Source organism: Cryptomeria japonica, chromosome 9, assembly GCF_030272615.1.
Source record: "Cryptomeria japonica chromosome 9, Sugi_1.0, whole genome shotgun sequence".
Lineage (NCBI taxonomy): Eukaryota > Viridiplantae > Streptophyta > Pinopsida > Cupressales > Cupressaceae > Cryptomeria > Cryptomeria japonica.
In genome coordinates this window covers 679,213,038-679,237,127 of record NC_081413.1, presented here as the reverse complement: position 1 = coordinate 679,237,127, position 24,090 = coordinate 679,213,038, and the positions used below count along the sequence as shown (strand labels likewise).

Here is a 24,090-nt window from a genome sequence, read left to right as displayed (position 1 = left end):
ATCTGATTTTGTGTTCTCTTAGCTTCATGCAAATAATGTGCAGAAATGGCCAAGGGAAGTTTATAATAGCATGAGGGCAGTGGTTGATGTGGAATCATTGAAAAACTTCTTTACCATCTTTCCTCTACAAACGTGGTCAAATTTGGGATATTCAAAGGCTTAAAATTGAGCAGGCCGGAGAGTTCCGCCAATGCCATGCTTATATGCTTTATTATAGATTATGTTTATCCCAACGTATTCTTCCTACAAGGTTCAGATTAGCTCCAGTTAAACCGATACAAAATTTTGGAATCCAGCGAGTACAAAGATGTGAAAGTGAAAGAAGCATGGTTAGTGAGAAGCAAAGAGGGGAGCATGCTTTAAGTCTCTCCATCAGCTTTCCCAAAGGCATTTAGTGCTGAACTATTTTTTTCATATAAAAGGTAATTGTAAATCTTTTCATCAAAAATAATATTTTAAGTTCTGATTTGATTACGGCCGTATATATTGGTTAAGAAGGATATAGGTAATGAGGACACAATTTAATTTAGTAGTCTCTAAATCAGTTGCAGACAGATAAATCATGCCAATAAATAATAGAAAGTATAATCAAATAATAAATGTAAGATAGATCGTTTAGTTTTATAATAAAAAAATGTTTTTCTTTTGTTCATAATGAATATTTGTGCATTCAAAAGTCTGGATCTGTATTAGGTAGTTATGTTTATAGTGTTGATTTTCAAAATGGTTGTTCACAATCTCAGACATTACATCTGAAATCATGGATTGGGATGACAAAATCTAAGATAACGAGACAAAGGCTGATTAGATCAATTGGTAGTTACGGATCAACTCTTGAGGTAGGGTAGTCTGGATCAACTCTTGAGGTAGGGTAGTCTGTCTTCACTTTAGACTATAATAGGTTTGGCAGGATAATCCCTCAGATTCTTATAAGATAATCAAAGAGAAATATGAAAAAGACAACCAACCTGAAGACAAACCCACTTTCTTTACATAAAACTCCCAAACCTGTCACTAGGGCTTAATATGTAGGCTTGTAGATTTGAAACCTAAGAACATTTTTTTATGCATAAAAAAGCATACTTGAATGTGAAAATAAAAATTGAAACAAATTAATTTATCTTTATATAACTCCCTTTATATTTTGTATATACATGTGCAATCTCCAAGTGCACTTACATGGTTATCTTAATGTCACTTAGCTTGAGCTCACAAAGATTTATATAAGTTATACAATTGAATCAATAAAGTGGGTTGAATCTATTTTCTCCTAGACTACAAGGAACAAAGAGAAGTATTTAAATAAAAAAGACTGAACAATTTCACTGAAGGTGGTAAATTTCAGCTCTACATTCATTGGATTGATCTTCCTACAGCCCACGACAAGGAAAAAGTATAACTCAAGCACATTTAAGGTATGATTTTCCTCTTACCATATACCATGCTTTAAGGGTGAGCTTGGCAGTGTTGTTATTTTTACATGTCTGATATTCCATTGGGATTTGAAGTGGCTGCCATATTCAGCCCGGACAGTAGTAAGCTTCACCCGATTGGAATTTTCGCTTATCACAAGGCTAATATTGGTAAATATATATGTATAGAAGAGATATATACCTCTTATCATGGGTTTAATCTAGTAATCAGTTTATCAATTGTCTGCAAAATCTTTACTAGATGGTATTTGCAGACATCCTCTTTCTAGGATAAGAGTAGTAAATGAGAATTTTCGAGATTTTCAAATTTATTTATATGGTTTATTACTATAAAGTTGAAAATATTTTTGAAGAGCATTAGGAGTAAAGTTTAAGATTTTTTATTTGTTTTTGGGATATTCTATTACTGAGTTATCAGTTCTTCCAGTGATAACAGTCTATCTTTGGTTCAGGGGTGATTCATTTTTCAACATTCTTTTTTATCTACATTGGAGGCTTGACTTGACTCTGCTGATCCAAGATATTATGTTAAAATTTAGATCATTAAAGAGTCAAACTTAAGGCCTCCCATTTACTGTTGAGATGCTCTACTACTAAATACTGACCCTCTTGATAACCACTCCATCTTTGATTCAAATATAACTCAATTCTCCAACATTACTTATATTCTCTAATAATTGATGTGTTACAAGTGTGGTTGCCGTTTCACAAAGATCGACTTGTTAATGCCCGATACAACCACTAGACTTGTAGAATCCACAGGAGGCGGTTGAGCCATGTCACAAACCCAAGCGTTGTGTTGCACAACATAAGGAGACCAAGGGCACACACCTTGCAACAATCCCCCCCAGCACAAGCAAGGGGTTTGAACTTGTGACCAAGCTCTGATACCACTTGTTACAAGTGTGGTTGTCGTTGCACTAAAAGATCGACCTATTAATGCCCGTTACAACCGCTAGACTTATAGAATCCAAAGGAGGCGGTTAAGCCATGTCACAAACTCGAGTGCTATGTTGCACAACACAAGGAGACCAAGGGTGCACACCTTGCAACACGATGATTCCTAATGGAACAATAAATCCATAACCAACCATATTATGTCTACGAAACATTGTTTTTTATTAAAATAAGCAGCAAAACAAGGGTGCCGACCTTGTATACAAACAGTTTGTAGGTGGCAAAATAAGGTAGCAAAAAAGGGTGTTGACCCTGTACAAGCTCAAGTCGAACATGCCAATAATAGAAGGTTAGAGGACCAATGTTAAAAGACCTACCAAACCAACAACACAATAGCAAAAAGCTATGTACCCAACTCAAGAGTGGGGAAAATCACCTCCAACCCGACATAGAATTTGGGAGGAGGACTTACCTTTATGCCTACGACAAACAACAACCTAGGAAATATTATTATTAGGGGCATCACTGCAAGATCAAGTGGGGAAACCCCTCAGAGAGACCGTTCGCACCTGGAGACCTAGAGTAGACTCACCAGGAGTAAACTATTGCTGTAGAACAAGAGCAACAAGAGAAGAAACCTCAAGGCCCGAAGGGGTCACACCAGTAGTATCCAGGGGGCCAACGGAGGCCACAACAACAGTAAGAGGCACAACTTTATCCCGAGAGGAGTCCACATCAACATTGGAAGAGTCATTAAAATCAGGAGCCTTGACAATCAAGTGATCAACATTGGCATCTTTCCACCAAATAGTAGCACCTTTATGGTGAGAGAGAGAACAATTTGATGCTAAGTGACTAGTTGAGAAACATCAATGACAGTGAAAGGGGAGGTCCTCATAATCTAGCGATTGAGTCCATGGCCTATCCCAAACCATAAAAACCACATCCCCAAGGAGAGGCATAGAGATGTCAATGTCAATTAAAATGTGAGCAAAGTAGAATGACCCATGAAGGATGTGGAATCATTCACCTTCAAGAAGCGGTTGATAGAGTTGCCAATGGCCTCATAACAAGAATGCTCCCAAAAAATGAAAAGGAAGATTGGGAAGGCAAACCCACACCGGATGTGCATTAAATGGTTACATAAGAGGTTTAAAAGTTGCCTAGGGTTTGATAGAGAGGGAGTTAACTCCCCAAAACCATAGTTTGCTCAAATCAGGTCACAATCCTCATAAGAAGCAAAGGAAGCAATAAAAAACCCCGAGCACAAGGGAAAGGCTCAATATGTTTTCCCAAAAAATATTTTATTTGTGTTTTTAGCTTAACAATGAAGATATCTTGTTATGCATTTTTTTTAACCTTTGCCCTACACAAGACTATCTAATGGAGAATAATTTCAACATTAGTTGCTACTAGAGAGGCTATAAGCTTGCAAAACTAGCTAAAGGTTCTTATAAAGTGTCTTTGCATGGGATTTTTTTGTGATAAATAAATTAATATACCAACAAAAAGTCAAACATGTGTTGTTAAGTTGAATTTTGAAACTTTGTAGGTCAAAGGGGAGGTGTGCTAAATGTTTGTAATGTTAGGTTAGGAGTTTTATAGATATAAAGAAAAAAAATATATATCATTTGAAGGAAAGAATTAAGAAACCACAACTAATATATGTAGATAGGTGTAGGAGAGGTGAAGCATGATATCCACCTTACTTATTGATTTCAAAAAGCTCCTAAATTTACTTAACAACACTTTCAAAGTAACGATAATGAATTCCCTTCTATGGAACCTGTTGGGTCTCAAATCAACAGATTGGATAGGTTCTAAGGAAATGCCTACTCCTATGCTCAAACCCTCCAATTGATTTGGCCAACTTATAGAGTGAATCTATTTGATTACTAACTCTCTCACTTTAGGCTTTGCAGAACCTAGGCGGGTATACCTACTCACTAGTTGTTTTCAATGACTAGTGCCTTTTATAGTAGATTAGGTATCTTGATCTGACTTCCTCCTATCTCAAAATGGCATAAGTTTCTAGGATGGAGATATAGTAGATGAGTTCAAGATTGTTGTTGTAGAAACTATTCGATCTTTGTGCTTGAAATTTATATGTATACACTTTCTAATTTACCCTATATTTCCTACTCAGCTACTCCTATTACTTTTAAAGTGAAATGTGAACTGATATGGTAATGAGTTGTATTTTATAGATGACCAGTGCCTTCTTTGCTGTTTGGGCTACAGAGTCTTTATATTTCTTGAGGACTTATTGTGTAAACTTATGAGATAGGTTTTAAACCCACCCCTTTTGGCAACTCTGTCAGTTACTGTTTCTTATGAGATCTACTTCAATGTTTATATTGTAAACCACTTGAATGAATTAAACCCTAACTTTAAGAGACCATCCAAGGAAGAAATACAAGGAACAATTACAATTCACAAGTAAATCTTTTTGATCCAAATCTACAATATGAAACACAAAATTTCACTGGAAGAACACAAATAACCTTATCTCCTTTAGATAATATCACAAGCAACTGCCTACAGAAAATGTAGTAATCCACAGCACATTCGCAAAGGAAAAACAACTGATTATATTATATATGTTCGTCAAAATGGTACAGTGGTAAGTCTGAGGCTATAATCTATTTCTTGTCTTTTAATATTACAAAGCTTCCCTCATTTATATGAGAGTATACATCTTCACCAAGAGGTGTGACTGTTCAGTACATAGCTACTAACTAATGCTTTTGTTAACAAACTGAAAGATAAACAAATTTAGCATCCCTACATGTTCTATGTATTTGTCTTCTTTGTACATTACAATATCATCGTTCATTCTTCTCATGTCGTTTTCTGTCAGGAAATAATTGGAGAGAATGTGATTTACACAAGGTGACAAGTTTTTGTCTTGATCCAATCCTGCCATTGCTCGATCCTTGTCATTAACGAACTCTTGTTTCCAATGCTCTAGCGACACCAGTTCACCATCATTGTAAAAAGAGGGCACCCTAGGGGTATTCCCATTGTCCAATCTCTGAAGCTCTTTTCTCAATCGATCTGCAAACTCATCATGTGACTTCAAGTGAGTCTCGGCTTCAATCCTCTCACCAGGAGTCATTAAACTGTTATCATTCATCATTTCCTGCTACTGTGATCTGAGCCTTTCATGCTCCCTCAAAGCTTTGGTTGTCTTGGTGTATGTCCTCCAATAGTTCGCTGCGACCAAAAACACACTACTGAATCTATGTTCAATGATTTCATGAACAAATTTATCCATCTTCTGCTGCATTTTTTCTATTTGCCGAGATGACTTTTCTGCCTTGCTCCTCCAATATATTGCATCTGTCCAGGCATCCATAGCATCTCAGTCAATACCATATGACATTCGTGTTTCACTGGTGCCTGTCTCAATCTGCCTTAATCTTTTTAGACCTTAAACTGGATGACGACCATTGATCAATCAAATCTTGGGCCAAGGAACGCCCCTCCCTCTTTTGTCTTTTGGGTTTGTCCTCTGTGGCAAGAGGTTCCTTTCCTTTTCTAGTTTTACTAGCTTTATTTGAATTTAAAAAGGGGCTCTGTATATGGATAAGTTACTTGAAATCTGTGGGCCTTCTCTGTGAACTTGTCTGATTTCTACTTTTGGTTCTTCACCTGTGGATTCCTCAATACTGTGCCCTTCGTTATCAATTCATCACTTATGGCGAATTAAGTAGTTAGTAATGGCAGTTCAACAACGGTCACTCGTTTGAATTAAATGGTGATGTGACCTAGCCGAGATTTGATTCTGATCTTCGCGGCAATCAATAATCACTTCGATGAAAACATGCCTTTCGATGACTAGTTTTTCGGTCCATCGATCCCTTTGTTTCCATCGAAAATGCTTTTGCTTTGAATATTATGTTGATTAGGTATTTTCTCCTTTTATCGAAATACTGCATTTGATGAGAACGTCTATCTTTTCATCGATACATATCCTATGTCAATCGGGTTACATATCGAAGAAACTTCATGCTTCGATAACTCCCTCTATCTTTCCATCGAAACCCATTTTCTATCGATATCATTATACCCTTTCGATGAATGAGTATATTGTTTCATCGAAGCCCTTCTTTCTTCGATGACTTGCTTTCATTAACGTCTCTCGTCAATGAACTCATTAGTAATCTCCTCGATAAAATTCCATCGGTGAAACAACACGTATCAGTAATTTGTCTTTTGGTCTCCTCGAAACTCACATCCTATCGATACCCTTTATCGATGTAACTTCCTTATGTTTGATCGACATTACTCATTCGATAGAACTGTTATTATCGATGAGTCTTTTATGTGTTAAGCCGATAGCATAATATCTTCGATAGCCTGTTCCCGTCAATGAGACCATTTTCGCCTTCTTCTATATTCTTTTGTCGATGGAATCATCGCTTTCGGTGAGTCCCTTTTCAAGTTCATCGGTATTCCCTTTTCTTCGATAGCCCTTTTATATTGATGAGACATCACTGGGTCTCATCGATGCCATTTGAATTCGGATCTTTCGATAGGATGCCATCACAGTTGTTCGACAACTTATAGGGTACTTTACTTTAGTAGGAAAATGGTGATTTCTTCTTCTAAAATTTGAGGATTTTATGATTTAATTTCACAAATCAAGGAGTTTTATTTAATTTAGATTTGGTGCTCAACAGAACCATTGCCTATCCTCATGTTTTCTGAGGGATTTGAATGACGTGCTATCCTTTTCAAGCATATGATACACCTTTTTATTTATTATTATTATTATTAGTTCCTGCCGATAGGCAGGTTACTATTGCATCCGTTGAGAATGCAAATCATTTTTGTGCTGTCCAATCAGAATGAATTATTTAAATGTATTTTCTTCATTTCTAGAGTTAAAATTTAGAAATATATTTTGCAGAATTTTAAATTATCATTTATTTGTTTTGCTATTGGCTGATGTAACTGTAAAATTATTTTTATTTAATTTTAAAAAAGAATTTTGTTTATCTTGAGCAATGAGTTGGCAGTTATAAAGTATTATTTACAATGGTTCATGAGTATTAGGTATTATTTAAAGGGTCCATACATATTGAAAGAATGCAGTAATGATATTAAATGCTATCTGCTCTCATTGAATACATACTTGTGCGTATTTTCTGCAACCTTCCATTTTCATTCTCCATTGTCTATTTGCTTTGCACATACTCAATGAGCGTTTTCAGGAAGACTTCTGCAGAGATTGGCAGCCTTTGAATGCATTTTGGGGTATGATAGATGAATTATACCTTTCCGACAATTTTTTTTCTAACAAGGTTTTTTTTTCTTAAAAATTGCAGAAACAATGATTTTTGTGTGCTTCTCGCAGGGTTTTATCTGCTCTCATTAAATACATACTTGTGCGTATTTCCTGCAACCTTCCATTTTCATTCTCCATTGTCTATCTACTTTGCACTTTATCGTTGAGCGTTTTCAGGCAGACTTCTGCAGAGATTTCGCGGCAGCCTTTGAATGCATTTTGGGCTATGATAGATGAATTAAACCTTTCAGATGTCTTTTTTCCTAATAAGTTTTTTTTGCCTAAAAATTGCAGAAATAGTGATTTTTGTGTGCTTCTCGCAAGGTTTTGGGCTGTTTTATTAATCTTAGCACGTTGGACTATCCTTTGATTACAAAGGACGGTAAATGTCTTTAATTTTTACGTTTGCTTCCTTTAATGTTGGAGTTAGGTATTATTTAAACTTTTACAGTTACTTCATTTTAATGGTTTAGTGCCACTGTTTCTCTTGTTGCTTAATCTGCAAAACTTAACTTAGGAAAACAAGCATTTTAGCTTGAAATAGGAAATTTATTGGTAAGAGAATGTAAGGGAAACCACATCTATGACCCTAATTCCCAAAATCTATTTAGATTCAGTTATCTCATTCATGGAAATGCTCTTATCAATTAAAATGTGAAATGGTGGTTTTACCGCTATTTATAGTGTTGTTTCAAAACTACTTACAATTTAGATTTGGTTCCGCTAGAATGAATCCTGAGCAGAGTAATATATGTGCGGTCCATACTCGCCATATAGTCAACTATGTGGTTATGTATTCTGCAAACTGCATTAAAGTGAACTGTAGTTGCACAGAGTGTAGGACATCTTGAATTTTGTTTCTCTTTTTTCATTTAACAGTGTATTCTGTTATTGATGGCTGCTAATGCCATTAGGGGTATGGTGCATTGGTTAATTTGTTATAGCAGCCACCAAGAACCATCGACAAGTTAGTGGTCTCATTGCTCAAGCTTTGCAGATTTTAAATATTTGTAAGCTTAGGCTACTTTGGAATGCTACATGGAATCCTCTTATAGTTTAAATTGAGTTAATCCCAGGTTTTGTTTTCCATTTTTTGTTACTATATAGTAAACGTTAGCTGAAATTATGGGTTGGCTTTCACATGAATGGGGGTAAGCTTGAAGCACATTTTAAAACTTTTTAAACCTATTTACACTGAAATGTACACAATAATGGTTACACCACAACTTCTAATTGTATAATTGAGTCAAAACAAAGTGGTTGTTTTGCATTTTGTTTATTGCATGGCATATATCCTTGGTGAGATTAAACTTATGCTGGAACAACAGCAACACAAAAAGAGAATTCTTTGATATTTAAAAATCCAAATTCTGTAGCATCTACAGCCAGGAATACTCCTCTTCAGCCTTCATACTTCTACCCCCTCAAAGAACCCAAAAAAACTCTCCTCATAAACGAAAAGCAACCCAAAAAACATGGCTCTCATAACCGACAGACACCAGTAAAATAAGACTAGCAAAGAGCTTAAAAAATAAATAAGCAGAAGAAAAGTGGAAGCCCTACAACTAGTCTACGCTTACAAAATCTCCCATGCCTAGAAAAGATTCAGCAATTACATTGGAAACAGTCCATTTGTTGTTGCAGCTATATGTGGATCATGTTTGTAAGTTTGAGACACTATGACATCCTTGCTCATGCATATCTATCAAAAATTCCTTATTTCCATCTTCTACAAATGGGAAAGTTCTAATATTTCTTTGATTTATGGGGATGGCAGGGTACAACTGTTAAATTTTTTCATATAAATTAATATTTGAAAAATTAATAAAAAAGAATAATTTTTCTTTTTCAATTTATCATTTATGTTATGCAATATGACTAAATTTCCAGAAAAGACTAAAATCTATACAATGGATCTTAATACATCTTTACCCCTTCTTTGAGTGGAAATTTTCCATTGTTAGGCTTTGTAGGGCCATCCTCTATATTGTCCGATATCTAAATTTTAGCCATGATGTACAATATAAACCATGTGAGAAAATTTTAGCACTGTTTTTGCAATTATCGTTTTTGAAGATGATACAACGGTAAACCTGATGTAATTAATCATCCAAAAAAAAGAGTACCAGGATTGAGCATTGAAACCATAAAAATTATTGTTGCACTTGCTGCCCTGTTTCTTTCAACAAAAACAATGTTATATTTATAAAACACGAGTGAAGATGGCTTTGTACATTTTTTAGTTCTTTTAATAATCAGTTACAGAGACTTCTAGATTAACCGTTGTAAGGAGCAAAACGAACATAATAAAATCTTCTTGCATTTTGGCTAGCAACCATTCAGGGAATATGTTGTATCTTTGGTATGTAAATGTAGTTGTCAGAAATTGTGGGTATGGGGGCAAGGATCAACTCCACATTGCTAATGTGGAGTTTTATAGTAACTATGATTTTAATTGACCAGGGTCTATTGTAAATGACATAAAGTTATGACTCAGCTTCTTTCAAACTTGTCTCTGTTGGCATTGTGTTGTCATTGATGTCAACCGGTATAAGAGATGTATGTACAACACTATCATTGATGCAAACCGGATGTGATGTCTTTGATGTCACTTAGCTTAGCAGGTCACCAGTATACAAGTTAGTGTTTGACTTGTGTTGAAGATATGGACGGGAGATCGGTATGATATAACAACCGGTAAATGATGACATCTGTAAGAGAGCAAGATGTTGGTCGGTTGATTGTGATGAAGAGAGGGAATGTTACCTAAATCACATCAACACCGGAGGAGAAGTTTTGTGCAGGCCACCGGTATGTTGTGTGGATGAGAAACAACAAGACTCACCGGATAAAGATGCAGTCACCATTTGTAGAGATAACTGACAGTGAATGTGCCTCAACCGGATCACATGTGCCCGATTGAAGATATGCTTCTCAAAAAGGGAAGCCACATTAGTGCAATGAAGGATGCAGATGACAAGGGTCCACTCTCATAGGTAAGTGGAGCTTATTTCCTATTATGCATGGAATGCATCATAGTTCTCGAAGATGAGATAAAAGAGTTAAAGGCAAGTGTTTAAAGGCTCACACCAAATCAATTGGTGAAACTCTAAGTTGCTTTAGGTGCACAAGATCAGAGATATGCATCGGATCAGCCGAGTAAACATGATGAGTTGCCGATACAGAGATTGAAGGATATGTTTGTCACTTTGACAAACCAATTGACACGAGAATCGGTCTATTGAATGAAGAAGGCAAGGTTGAGCAGTTGCAGACAGATGGAGTGTGTTGAAGGCTGATGACATGATGTCATCAAAGTGTGTTTACCGGTAAGTATGTCCATCGGTAATGTTGTTAGAGTGCAACTGCAAAAGGCTCCCATTTGATGAAGATGTGCATGTGATGGTTGGCATGTGTGCTGACTGATTTGGGTGCTCCATCGGAAGAGATGCAAAATGCAAGGTTGAAGGCAAACCGGTTAGGGTATAACCAGTAGAGTCTGAGAACCGGTAGATAAACCCGGTTGTGTGGTTGGTCGGTGATCTTGTCTAGACTGACATAACCAACTTAGCAAAGGTGGATGCCGACAAAGGGGCCACATGGAGGTGAAGTGGCATGCATGCACAGGATAGTGTGATTTGTCAGTGAAGTCGTTGGTGACTGGTCCAACATTTATGACGACTACGAAGCTCGAGGAATGAAGGTAGAGGATTGCGGCTCAAGATGAAGGAAACGACAGAGATCCAATACAGACTGATCTTGCAAATCGAAGAGAAAGAAGGAAATCGCATCATGCACGTGATTGATCAGACAAAAGGCCAAAAATCATGCTATAGACAGCAAAATAGAGAAGACGTGGTTCACAAGGTAAATAGATGGGTGATGCTCATTGATTGAGTGTTGAACATCGATCAAGGACGTGACATTAGATTGGATATGATATGTCACGATGATTAGTGTTTAGATCGGATGCAGATTCAGTTCATGGTGGAAACCCTAGCGTGCAAATGTTCAAACTCACGTTTAGGTGGGAAAATCTGGCGATAAGTATGTGAGCCAAAGATATTGTTTGTGTTGCTGCATGGGAGTGCAAAATCAGTCAAGTGCTCAACGAGAAGAAGAAGAGGAGACCGAGTGTGAGAGAATAGGGTTGAAGAGTTCAACCAGCAACAATGAGGCAACCGGTAGTCTGCCATTGAGTTTGAGAGAGGAGTATACCGGTGGTGAAAGAATCGACAGAAAAGAGTTATAGAAGGTTGCAGAGAAGACAAGTAGAGAACCGACAGGAATTAGATGGTAGACATTTGACTAAGTTATCAAGACTGGTGGTGGATAGCAGCAGTGTAGCAGAGAGAAAATAGAACCGACACAGAGCAGAACCGACAAAGAAGAAGAAAAGGCTGAACTGGCAAGGGTGCAATAGAGAGTGGGTTGCAGCAGGAGATAAGGTTGCTGCAGTGAGAAGGTGAGCAAAGAACCGACAGAGGATTGAAGAGAGGAGAACCGGTGGAGAGATTTGCATAAGAGTTACAAAGTCCTTTTGTAACAAGACTATTACTTTTGTAATTGAATATATTCATTGTAGATCATTGAGTTGGAGCTCGGTGCAGGGGTTGGTGCTCGTTGGGTTGGTGCCCTAAAATCAGGGGTTGGTGCTCCTTAGGTTGGTGCCCTAAATGTTGTAACCGAGCTTTTCATTGTGAGGTTGGATTGGAGCAGTAGTCTCTAGTAGCATTTCTCACTGAGGTTTTTCCCATCTTGGGTTTTCCTCGTACATATGGTGTTATGTGGTGTCCCCTTTTATGTGTGGTTGCATTTGTGTCATCCTCCCATCTAACTGGTATGTTTGCTTTATGTTAGATTTGTTAACCGGTATACACACATAGGATAGAAAACGGTTAAGTTTGTAAATCACTGATTCACCCCCCCCCTCTTAGTGACATCTAGTGTTCAACAATTGGTATCAGAGCCTGGGTTCCTTGTTGATAAGCTTTCTCTAGCTTGGGTAGATTTTGGTATTTGAACACAATGGTTTGTTTTGTGTCAATCCCTACTCTTGTATTTGATGGTTCAAATTTTCCTGTTTGGAGTTGTAGGATGGAAGTCTACCTATCCTCTTTAGGGTTTGATGTATGGATGTCGGTTGTAAATGGCTGCCCTAGTAAAGTCGGTCCTCCCACCGATTCAGATGCAGAAAGAAGAAACTGGTATAATGATATAGCAATGAAGGCTATACTCTGTGGGTTATCAGATGATGTCTCCTCACAAGTGGACAGATGTAGATTGGCAAAAAGCCTATGGGACAGATTGAAGAAGCTCTATGGAAATTAGCCTACCACTGCAAAACTGGTTTGTGAAGAAAAGATGATAAATGCAACTCGTGTATCTGCAGATGATGAAGGCAAATCTGTTAGCAGCCGCAACAATGATGAAGAAGGAACTCACCTTTTCATGGCTCAAGAATCAGAAGATGAGAGGCACACATCTGAGAATGATCATGCAGACCACTCCTACCAGCGAGATGTGTTTGATAGTGATAGTGAAGGTGAAAAAGAAGAAGCAGAAGTTGATCTTGAAGGGGAACTTGTAAGTGCACTCGAAGAACTTAGTAGAGTGAGGAATGAATACAAGTTATTCAAGAATGTTGCAGTTGTGGAGCAGAACCGGTTGATCCGATGCCTTGAAGAATCTGAGAAATGCATCTCAGAGTTGAAGACTCAACAAGAAGACACCAAGGAGTGTCGGTGTAAAGATCTAGCATCTGAGCTAGAAACAAAAGATAAAGAATATCTGCAGCTAGTAGGAGAAATGGAGATTCTCCGAAATGACATTGAGAAATGTCAAGATGAGCTCAAGGTAACATGCCAAGGATACCAGAGGTTTAGAAAGTGGTGTCTGTGAATGCTCCACTAGCAAGAATGTCCCCGACAATGACATTTTGTTTGTCTCCTCAAATCAGAGAAACGGGACTCGCCCAAACTCGGCGAGTCCGAGTACGAGTCATGCTCGGCGAGTCCTACGGACTCGGACTCGGACTTGTCCGAGTCTGGGGAGTAAACTCGCCAGACTCGCCGAGTTGGCGAGTTTGGCTCAAAATCGCCAGACTCGGCGAGTCCTGAGCCCCAGACTCGGCTACTGGCTGGGTTAATAAAATGACAAAAAAAAAACATTTTAAAAAGTTTTTTTTAAAAGTAATAAGTTTTTTTGGAAGGGCGAGATTTGACATTTTGGTCTCTCCGTCAGGATGTTTGAGAGTGGTTTCGGGCCTCCAGGAGTTATATTGCAAAATCTAGTTTTTGGAGGATTCTTCAGTTTTCCAGACTTAGTCAAATTTCAGGATCAGGACATTTAGACTTAGCCAAATTTCAGGGCATTTGAAGATCAGGATGACATTCCAGACTTTATCACTCACCAACTTGACCTAGCTTGGACCTTCAAGAATGATACTCACTCACCAAGCAAGACCCAATTAGCAACAAGAGCAAAACTAGGCCCTAAGGAAGACTCTCAAAGAAACCCTAATTCAGACTTGTAATAAGTTTTTTTGGCCTCGCGGGGCGCTGTCCCTCGACCTCGCCTTGTATCGTGACAGGGAGTGCGCAAGGGGAACTACCCCTTGACCCCACCTTGGGGGCGCTGCCCCCAAATCCCCGTCGAAAAATATGGGGGAAACTGCGTCGATAGAAGTAGAGAAAATTTAACCTCCGAGTCTGACACTGATTGGATCGACCAAGTAGATATAGAGGTTGAGACTGTAGCCATGGCAGAGGAGGAGCGGAGAGCACGAGCACAGACAGGAGATTCAAAGGCAGATAGTGACACGGATGTTCCTGATGTTGGTGAGCATGGCATGGTGTCACGGGGAGCGGCTATGGCAGTCGAATCATCCAGGACCTACCTTAGACGCCTTCGCAGGGGCCCGGGGCCGGAGGGTGCAGGCTCCTCTGAGCCATAGACTTGTAGTTGTATTTACCTTTGGTATTTGTATGAAACATTTGATGATGATCATATGATGACATGGATTTTTTATTCCATGAGTTTTGTAATATTGTATACATTTGACAATATTTATATATCTATGTTTGTTATTTTCTTCAGCTACAATTTACGTTTATGCTTATGTGATTGATGTATACTTGTGTATGTAATCAAATGAGCCAAGTTTGATGATGTTATTGTGTCTTTAAGGTGTATTCAATAAAGGGTGTCTGAAACAAGTTTTAAATATTTAAAAATCTCTAAATTTCTTGAGTTTTTCACTATCTCGAGTCTAGCCGAGTCTGGAGCCGAGTCTGACGCCGAGTCCCGAGTCCGAGTCCGAGTCCGAGTCGGCCTTGCCGAGTCCGAACCGAGTCCGAGTCTCGTTTCTTTGCCTCAAATAGAGATAACAAGGGACAAACCTTCACTGTCCGAAATTCTCCTCGGAAGAAGATTGATCTAACCACAACCGATGAAGACATGAAGTCAAGGATGAAGACCAATGTTGCAAGAAGGAGCAACAATGTAGATCCCAAAGGAAAAGGAAAGATGGGAGAAGGCAACTTCATCAAAAGAAAGAACAGAAGAAGACAACAAAGAAGACCTCCTATCGGTAGAAGACAAGGAAATGCTATCGCCCACAAGACAAAGCAAGTGTGAGGAAAGAAGAGATCGGATGGAAAAGTTGTAGAGCATGGACAATCCAAGATCCATCTCTGGAGAAGCAAAAATGGAGATACTAAACCAGTAAGATCTCCTCAAGCATGGCAAAACAAATTTGTAAGTTATGTGCCCCCTTTCTCCAGTTACTGTTTTGCATGCAAAGAATACGACCATAGCGCAGATGAATGCCGAATGAAGTCTAGGAATAGACAGTATGTTCTTCCTAGAAACAATAATGTCATTTGTTGGAGGTGTAATGGCTTTGGCCATAAAAGTCATAACTGCAGAAGGATGAACTTGTAGTCACATGACAACCGGTGTAGCAGCTATGCTCAACATGGAAATGGATATAGAGCATATGAGAGACAAAATGCTACATGGAACAAAAGTAGAAGAGGTTTTGTTCCTACAAGATCAAGTGGTCCACCGATTCCGGTAGCAGATTACAATGGCATGATCGGAAGATGGTCAAACCGGTTTGACAAAAGGTCCTCCAATCATGCATTTGGCATGAACACAGTTTGCTTCTACAACAATGCTTCTAGTCGTGATGTAGAATCCAGTAGAGCAAGGACCCATCAATAAAAGAAGGTAACACCTGCTCCCAAGACTGAAAATGGGAAGAAGAATGAGACCAAGCAGGTTTGGAGGAAGAAGCAAGAAGATGCAACCATGGACTGACACTGTGCATTCAATGCACAAATGATATCTCCTAAGGCTTAAAGGTGATGCAGGACCTTAGGGGGAGCAGTACACTGACCATATCATTCACCCCCTCAGTGAAAGAGGACAAATGGAAGAACAGGATGATGCCGGTAAGAAAAAAGAAAAGTTAAGATAAGTGTGTGTAGTGGCTGCCTTGGCTACACACCTACAAATGAAAGATGGATCACTACTGCATGTGTCAATGGATGGCAAATTTGCAATTGGGTTCAGATGCAAATTGACACAAGAAGACAGGAGTTAGAGGAAGGTGCTCCGGTAGTGATGATGGACCGATGCAGGTAACTGGTATATGCAGCATGTTACCGGTATATTTCCTAACCGGTAATGCAGGTTATGTAAGACAATGAGGTCCAGGATCATTGCATTAACTCCGGTAGTATGGATTGAGGAGTTTATGTCTCAAGTGGTAGTGATGAAGACTTGAATGACATATGTTGGCCTGGTTGTTGATTATGTATGCATGCATCCTTTGTGGGCTACCCGGTTTGATTTATGGCATGATGGTGATATTGTATGGCATTGTGTACATCTAGAATCATGTCATATACTATGATGGATATAATGGAGCTAAAAGATCATCAATTGATCACATATGCGCAACTCAATCGGTATATGGTGTTGATTGGAGCCCCAGTTTTGAACCTAGCAGGCAATGGGAACCTGAGATGTATGACTCAGGGGGAGTTGACAGCCATGTTTTTCTTACTAGTATCATACTTGCTAGACATAGATGTTGTCGGGTAATTAAGCAATAAGACATTTAATGTAATTAGAGTTAATGACGGCAGTTAACTCGTCGGTTGTCGACAGTTGACACCCGGTAACTGACCGGTCACCTTTATATATTAGCGAGTCCTTGGTCATGGGGACAGAGTTAGTATGGTCATTGTCATTGTACTGACATTATTATGAATCAATGAAGATCTGGGGTAGGAAGGTGTGGGTGGTGCCTGCCTGTGTGGGGATGAAGGTAGAGCCGCATATCTGTCTAGCCATGAATCGACATCGTCCCCCGTCGACCTCTCCTCGATCATCCTCTGGGCCTCCTCTGTCCTAGGTTCCGTCAGGATGACAGGCATGCGTACTGGTGCACTCGCTGGTGTCGTCATCTTGGCTGTGACTGGCGATGGTTGGACTGGTGGAGGCCGAGGATGCATCTGACCAAACCCAGGTATGGGAATGGTAGAGATGGTACCCACTGTGACTCCAGATGATGCCAATGGTCCTCCCTCTCCTCCGACGGTCAGGAATGCTGGAGTAAATACCACCTGGCTGGTCCTGCCAGCTCCCCCTCCAAGCATTCCATGATGCCCCCTTGGTACACTTGCCAATGATACTGTCTGAGTGGTGGCGGTCTCCTGCGGCAGTACTGGCTGCTCGGTCTGGGAAAGCCTGAAGGTGCTATCTTCCTCTGAATCATTCGACCCCCCACTTTCCTCCTCACTAGTGCTATGTCATCCTGAATCCGTGTCACTAGCCAACACCACTACGTGGACCGGTCTCCTCCTCTTCCTGCTAGTCTATCCCTCGGTGGTAGTCAAAATATCCAGCTCTGACCAATAAAATATAGCTAGCTTAAGGGAGTCGATGCTATCCCGCAGCTGCCATTCTGTACGGTGTGGTGGCACCTATACCCGCACGGAATCTAAAAATAATCCGATAGGGTGATGTGACATATAAAATACTTTATGTTTCAGCATCATACAGTCGTGGGCTCTGTCTGATAGTAGACTGGCCCAATCATACACCGTGCCCTTTCTGAGTCCTGCCATCAATGCGATTATAGGTACTGCCGCATCCGACGCTCTGCTGGCGCTAGTCAGCCTGCTCTGTACTACGTCAAGTAAACATTGACAGATGCCAGATTTTAAAAATGTCTTCTTTAGACCTCTTCCCTTCGGATCCAGGATGCGACTCCATTCTTCTGTAGTCAAGTTGTCCCTACACATTTCTTTTAATAGCTGGGTTCTTCTTTCCTCGGACAACTTTGTTACCTTTTTGTCAATCTTTTTACCCTTGTTAGGAATGCCAAATACTCTCTCAAAATCATCAGAGTTAAATGAAACAATGATGTCAGTGTGCTGGAAATTGAATGACGATGTGCAAAGTTCAAGATCATATGTTTTAATCATTTGTCATAGGCAGGGTTCGAATTCCTTAATATTAAAAATGGGCATCTGAATAGCATCATGGACCCTAGCTCTTGCTAATTCAATTTTTACCTCAATATCTGACGAGCTCATGGCATTTTCCCACCATTGCCTGCACACCGTTCCAGCCAAACCCTCGAATAGAATTGTATCTACGGTGACCTGCGTAACTCTTCCCTTTCCTGCATCCTGTGCAATTGCTTTGCCCTTGTCTTGGTCGCCCATTGCTACAGCAGGTTTCTTTCTAGCTTCCTTCTAGGTTTGCTCTTCTCTTTCTTGCAATTTCTTCCTCCAGTCTAGCTTTTTCAATCCCCTAGGTTCAGTCGCCATTAATCAAAATAAAATAAAAATTCCTTGTCTGGGGTTCGATTTGTAATTGTTTCGAGTCTTAACTGTCTTTTCGTTTTGTACGGATTTGCCTTGCTAATGTGGTACGGCTGATTTGATTGTACGGCTATCACTCGACAATTTTCTAACTGGCAAGTAGCTGATTTGTCTGTACGAACGTCTTTATAACCCGACAATTTTCTAACTTGGCAATTTCCTGAGTATTCATGCCATATAAAACACTTAATGACAAAAAAATAACTTTAACTTTTTTCTGTACGTCCCTTTTTTCTTTTTTTACTCAATTTCGTACGTTCGTACGGCCTTTCTCCGTACAATCGTACGGATTTTTTAAAAGAAAAATTCAGTGCATCCATACGGCCTTTTCCGTACGTCCGTACGAATTTTTTTATAAATTTTTTTAAATTTTTTTTTTTTATTTTTAATTTTTAAAAAAACATTATGTACCGTACGGCTGTACGAACCTACTATACTGTTATTTCCGTATGACAGCATTTTTTATATTTTTTAATTTTCCATTTTTTTCCTACGGCACCATACAGGGTCATACGGACCTATCGTACGGTCATTTCCATACGACCGCACTTACCTGTCCACCTGGGCGGACCTCGTCTCTTGCCTTCGTTGGTGATAGATTTTCAACTTGGAGCCATTTACAGCATCAGGCACCTCCATCCCGTCCATCGTCCACAGCTTGATGGCTTCGTTCACGCCAACTTCGCGAATCTTAAAAGGGACCTAGCCATTTTACTCTGAACTTGCCTGGCTTAATTTCGTTTCGACCATTAAACTTCAATACTAATTGCCCCGGGGTGAACTGCATCCTTCTTAAATGTTTGTCGTGCCAGGCTTTCCATCGTTGCTGAGCTGTCTCCGTTGCCCACTATGCCATCGTCCGTCTTTCATCCAACTTATTCAGGGTGTATAGTCTCTCCCGGAGGCTTTCCATGTCGCCTAACCTGTTGTCAATGGCAATTCAGAGACTTGGCACCATGAATTCCACTGGCACCATAGCCTCCTGGCCGTACATTAATTGGAATGGTGTCTGCCTAGTGGTTACCTTGTAAGTTGTTCGGTACACCCAAAGTACCGACGATAGACGCTCCTCCCAGTCTTCTTCTCAACCCCGCAGGACTTATAAATTACTGACACCATGATTTTGTTGGTCGCCTCAGCCTGGCCATTTGCCCGAGGATAGTACGGACTTTATAGAGAATGGAAAATTTTGAATTCGGTTGTCAACAGCCGGATAATGTGGTTTACGAAGTGCCCTCCTCTATCACTTGTCAACTGTAAAGGTATTCCGTACCGGGTGATAATCTGTTCATAAATGAATCTCACCGTACTAACGGCGGAGTTGTCTGCCAAGGCCCTCGCTTCAACCCATTTGGTCAAGTATTCGGTCGCCACGACAATGTATCTACATCGTCGGCCCGGCTTGGTTTCAATGGACCAATGAAGTCTAACCCCCATCTTTCGAACAGCTCTTGAGCATTCGATGGGTTGGGTGGCATAAAATCCCTCTTTAATGGTCGTCCAATGCATTGACATGTATCACAACTTGTCACCCATTCTTTGGCGTCATTATGCACTGTTGGCCACCATAAGCCTGCTAGTAAGACTTTCCTTGCCGTCATGTCTGGTCCCATGTGTCCTCCTGCGACCCCTTCATGTGCTTCTCTCAGGACTCCTGGGATTTCCTCTTCCAAGACGCATCGTCGTAGGATCTGGTCAGGTCCCATCTTGTAGAGAAGGCCATTTATAAGTTGGAACATTCTGCTTCTTAGTAAAAGTTTTCGTCTTTTGCCTGACGACATTTCCTTAGGAAATTTTGAAGTTGACAGGTATTCGCCCACACTCGTGTACCAGGCAGGAAGGATGACAATGTGGAAGAGATGGGCGTCTGGAAAATCCTCGTTAACACCTTCGGCCGGCTCTCCAGACTTGATCCGTGATGGCTGGTCGGCGATGACATGGCTCTTGCCAGGTCTGACAATGATGTTGAATGTAAATTCTTGTAACAGCAACAACCATCGGCTAATCCACCCCTGGATGATTGGCTTGTTCACCAGGTACATCAACGCCTGGTGATCCACATAAAATGTGAATGGTGTCGCCAATAGGTAATGTCAGAATTTATGGACGGAGTATACCATCCCGAGGGCTTCTCTCTCCGTCGTGCTGTAATTCTTCTTTGCTTTTGACAAGAGTCGGCTTGCAAAATACATTGGGTGGTCCAGCTCGTGGCTGCCAACCTGCGCTAGTGTGGCCCCTATGGCAAAGTTGGATGCGTCGACATGTACATGGAACTCTTTGTCCCAGTCTGGATATGTCAGGATTGGCTCACCTACCAACCGTGACTTTAACTCCTGGAAAGCCTCTTCTTGGGCTGTCCCCCAGATGTACGGCTCCCCCCTTCGTGTCAGCATATCAAGTGGGTATGATACTTGGGCAAAGTTCTTAATAAACCGCCTATAATACCCAATGTGTCCAAGAAATGACTTGACGCTAGTGACATCGTCGGACGCCTCCATCTCCACAATGACCCGTACCTTGTCAGGGTCAGTCTTTAGTCCGGCCTTGCAGACGATGTGCCCTAGTAACTTGCCTTGAGGCACCATAAATTTGCATTTCTTGGGATTTAGGGCGAGGCGGGCTCGTCGGCATCTTTCCATGCATTCGCCAAGTGCGGCGAGATGTGCCTCTTCCGTGCTGTAAATGGACCAGTCGTCCAAGAATGCTTTGAAGTTTCCTATGGACATTTTGTCGAAAATATGGAGGATTATCCGTTGGAAGGTAGTCGGTTGTATGCATAGACGCCATCTTCTACTACAAAGGTGGTCTTCAATTTGTCCTCCTCTACAATGGAAATTTGATTATATCCGGAGAATCCATCCATAAATGAATAAATTTCATGGCCCGCTACTTCCTCGAGGATGGTGTCTATGAATGGTATGGGAAATGGATCTTTAATTGTGACAGCATTCAAACACTTGAAGTCTACACAGATTCTTATCTGATCGGCCTCCTTTTTCAAGGATATCACAATGGGTGATACCCATTCGCTGGTCTAGACCTTGAAGATGATTCTTGCTTCGAGCTTGCGGTCAATTTCGTCATTTACCCTAGCGGCATAATTTTTGTTCATCCTGTATGGCTGCTTCCGTACAAGCACAGCTTCAGGAACCAGAGGGATCTGGTGTACGCAAAGTTCTTATGGTACCCCTTTGAGGTCTTTATACGTCCAGGCGAACACATCCTTGTACTCTGTGAAAATTTTGAACGCTGCCGTCTTCAAGACCGGATTCCAGTCGTCGCCGACCAGAATATTTTTCTGTTCTGAAGTTTGTCCAAGATTTTTTTAATTTCAAGTGCGGATTCCTCGTACCTTATGGGCTTACTCTTGTCGAACTGGTGCGCTGGTGCGTCATCCACAGGGGCATCCCCTTGTATTGTCCGTACTCTGGTGGGAACTCGTTCTCGTCAGGTTCTTCTAAAATCTCCAGCATATTGCACTCATACAATAATTCATAGTCTTCCATTTGCCAATGTAAGAGCCCTCTCAAAGAATCCGTTGTTTGCCCTCTCGGTTAAATGGTTAAATGCAGAAAATAAATGCACAGAACATAATGGAAGTATATTAAATAACCAGTCTCTGTATTAATTCCACAGTCCATGTACAATAAGTGCTTATAACATTACATCTGACATGACTAACATGATTATACTTCGAAGAAAAGGTACATAATATATAATACCCGAAGGGTACGACACAACCGTTGCGACTCCAACTACCTACCTGTCGGCTAACTAACTGATCGCCGTAACTCATTATTACCGACGACAACATAAACATAATATAACAACATAACATAATGATTATTCCCGGCAACATCATCCCCCCCAAGAAAAGAAGTCGGCTCCGACGACTTAATACAAAATAGAGATGAACGACAGGAACTACTGACGCCAGTCAGGCCCAGATCTTATACACTTGCTGCGTCCTCGCCTGAAAACCCTTTTCTGCTACCATCCGATGCTCAAGTGCGGATTTCACCAATATTGCTTCCTTTGCCATCACAGTCCTCCTGTGCCTAACCCAAACTTGTCTACAAAACACGTTTTTCAGTCTCAGCTTCCACCAACTGCTACTCAAATGATACTGTCTCCCTAGCCAATTTGTCCTCGATAGCCACCCGTGCTGCTCTCCCGACATCCAACTCCTGCGTACGCTGAACTAAGTCTCACGCGACTATTGCCTCCAATCTGGTGGTTAGGTCCTCCTGAGCCCTCTGTGCATCCACCAAGGCAACCTCACGTCCAGCCGAGACATACTCCGAGTTCCTCAAAGCGTACCAGTCATGCCTGGAGGTGGCCACAATCCGCTGGCACAAATGCTAGGAGACACCTCAAATCCTCCATCACACTCCCCAAAGGCTAAAAACTGAACTGAATAACTCCTTGGTGTCATACAACTGCGCGGACCTGCAATGCCTTCCCTCAAACTCTGTTTGTTCCCAACCTCCAAATCCGTCTCCCTCTACGGCTTATGGCTTCCCTGCCAATGCTTAGCTGCAGGCTTCTTTCTCACAGTATGGACAACCACAACACTTCCTGTGGTATTCTGTAGCTCAAAAATAAACTGAGGGTCTGGGGGCAACGCCCCCAGCGGGGTTGAGGGGCAGCACCCCTCATGGGGTCTGGGGCAGCGCCCCTCGCGAGGTCCTGAGGCAGCGCCCCAGGTGCGTGTTGATCGGGCCGTGCGGTGCGTGGTCGGGCCGTGTGGTGCGTCTTCCTCCTCCTTTATCCCTTGCTGTGCGGCAGTGTTCGGTGTTCTGCGGTGGTTGGGCTGTGCGGTGTGCGGTGCGCGGTGCGATATGCGGTGGTGGGTTCATGTCTCGACAACAACCTTTGGTGGCTCCCATCGCACGGTGTGACCGCCGCACGATGGTGTCACTGTCGGTGGTTCCACCGCACGGTGGTGTCACCGTCGGTGATTCCACTGCACGGTGGTGCCACCGCACGGTGGTGTCACCGTCGGTGATTCCACCGCACGGTGTCACCTTGGTCCCATCGTACGGTGGCCATTTTCCCAATTTTTTTTATTTTTATTTTTTAAAATTTTTGATCGTACGGTCGCCTGTCATACGATCGTACGTTTTTTTTTTGTTTTTTTGTTTTTGCTAATTTAGTTGTCTTAGAGAGTCGTTTGCTTGGGTCCCCCGTCTCTGGCCCTGTGCCTCTTGAGTCGCTTGCCTGGCCTCCCGAGTCCCCTTCCATCCTCTCGGGTCCCCCTCCGGACTCTCGGGTGTCCGTCTGGCCTCTCAAGTTCCCTGCGCGCTTCGCGTGGTAGGGTTTCAATTTGGACCTATTGGTGGCAAGTTTATTTTCCATGGCCATCCGAAGACCTAGAACCACAAATTCTACAGGGACCATGGTCTCCTTCCCGTACATAAGAAGAAGAAGAATGATAAATATTTTGAAGACTGCGGTCTTCCACACAAGGTTCCAATCGTTGCCAACACTCTTCGAATTATCTACGTCGCTTGGGTTTGGGGCGTCTCCCTTCCAATATTCTTTGTATTCCGGCAGGTACACCTTT

General features: G+C 41.1%; 1 protein-coding gene across 1 annotated transcript in view; it reads left to right on the top strand.

Annotated features, from left to right (window-relative positions):
- Positions 1 to 24,090, top strand: part of LOC131073989 (probable disease resistance protein RPP1) — a 102,872-nt gene that overhangs the window by 66,254 nt on the left and 12,528 nt on the right. The window contains exons 6-7 of the mRNA XM_059211326.1: positions 23 to 422; positions 7,664 to 7,723. The gene's annotated coding sequence lies outside the window, so the exon portion shown is untranslated. The remainder of the gene's footprint in view (positions 1 to 22; positions 423 to 7,663; positions 7,724 to 24,090) is intronic.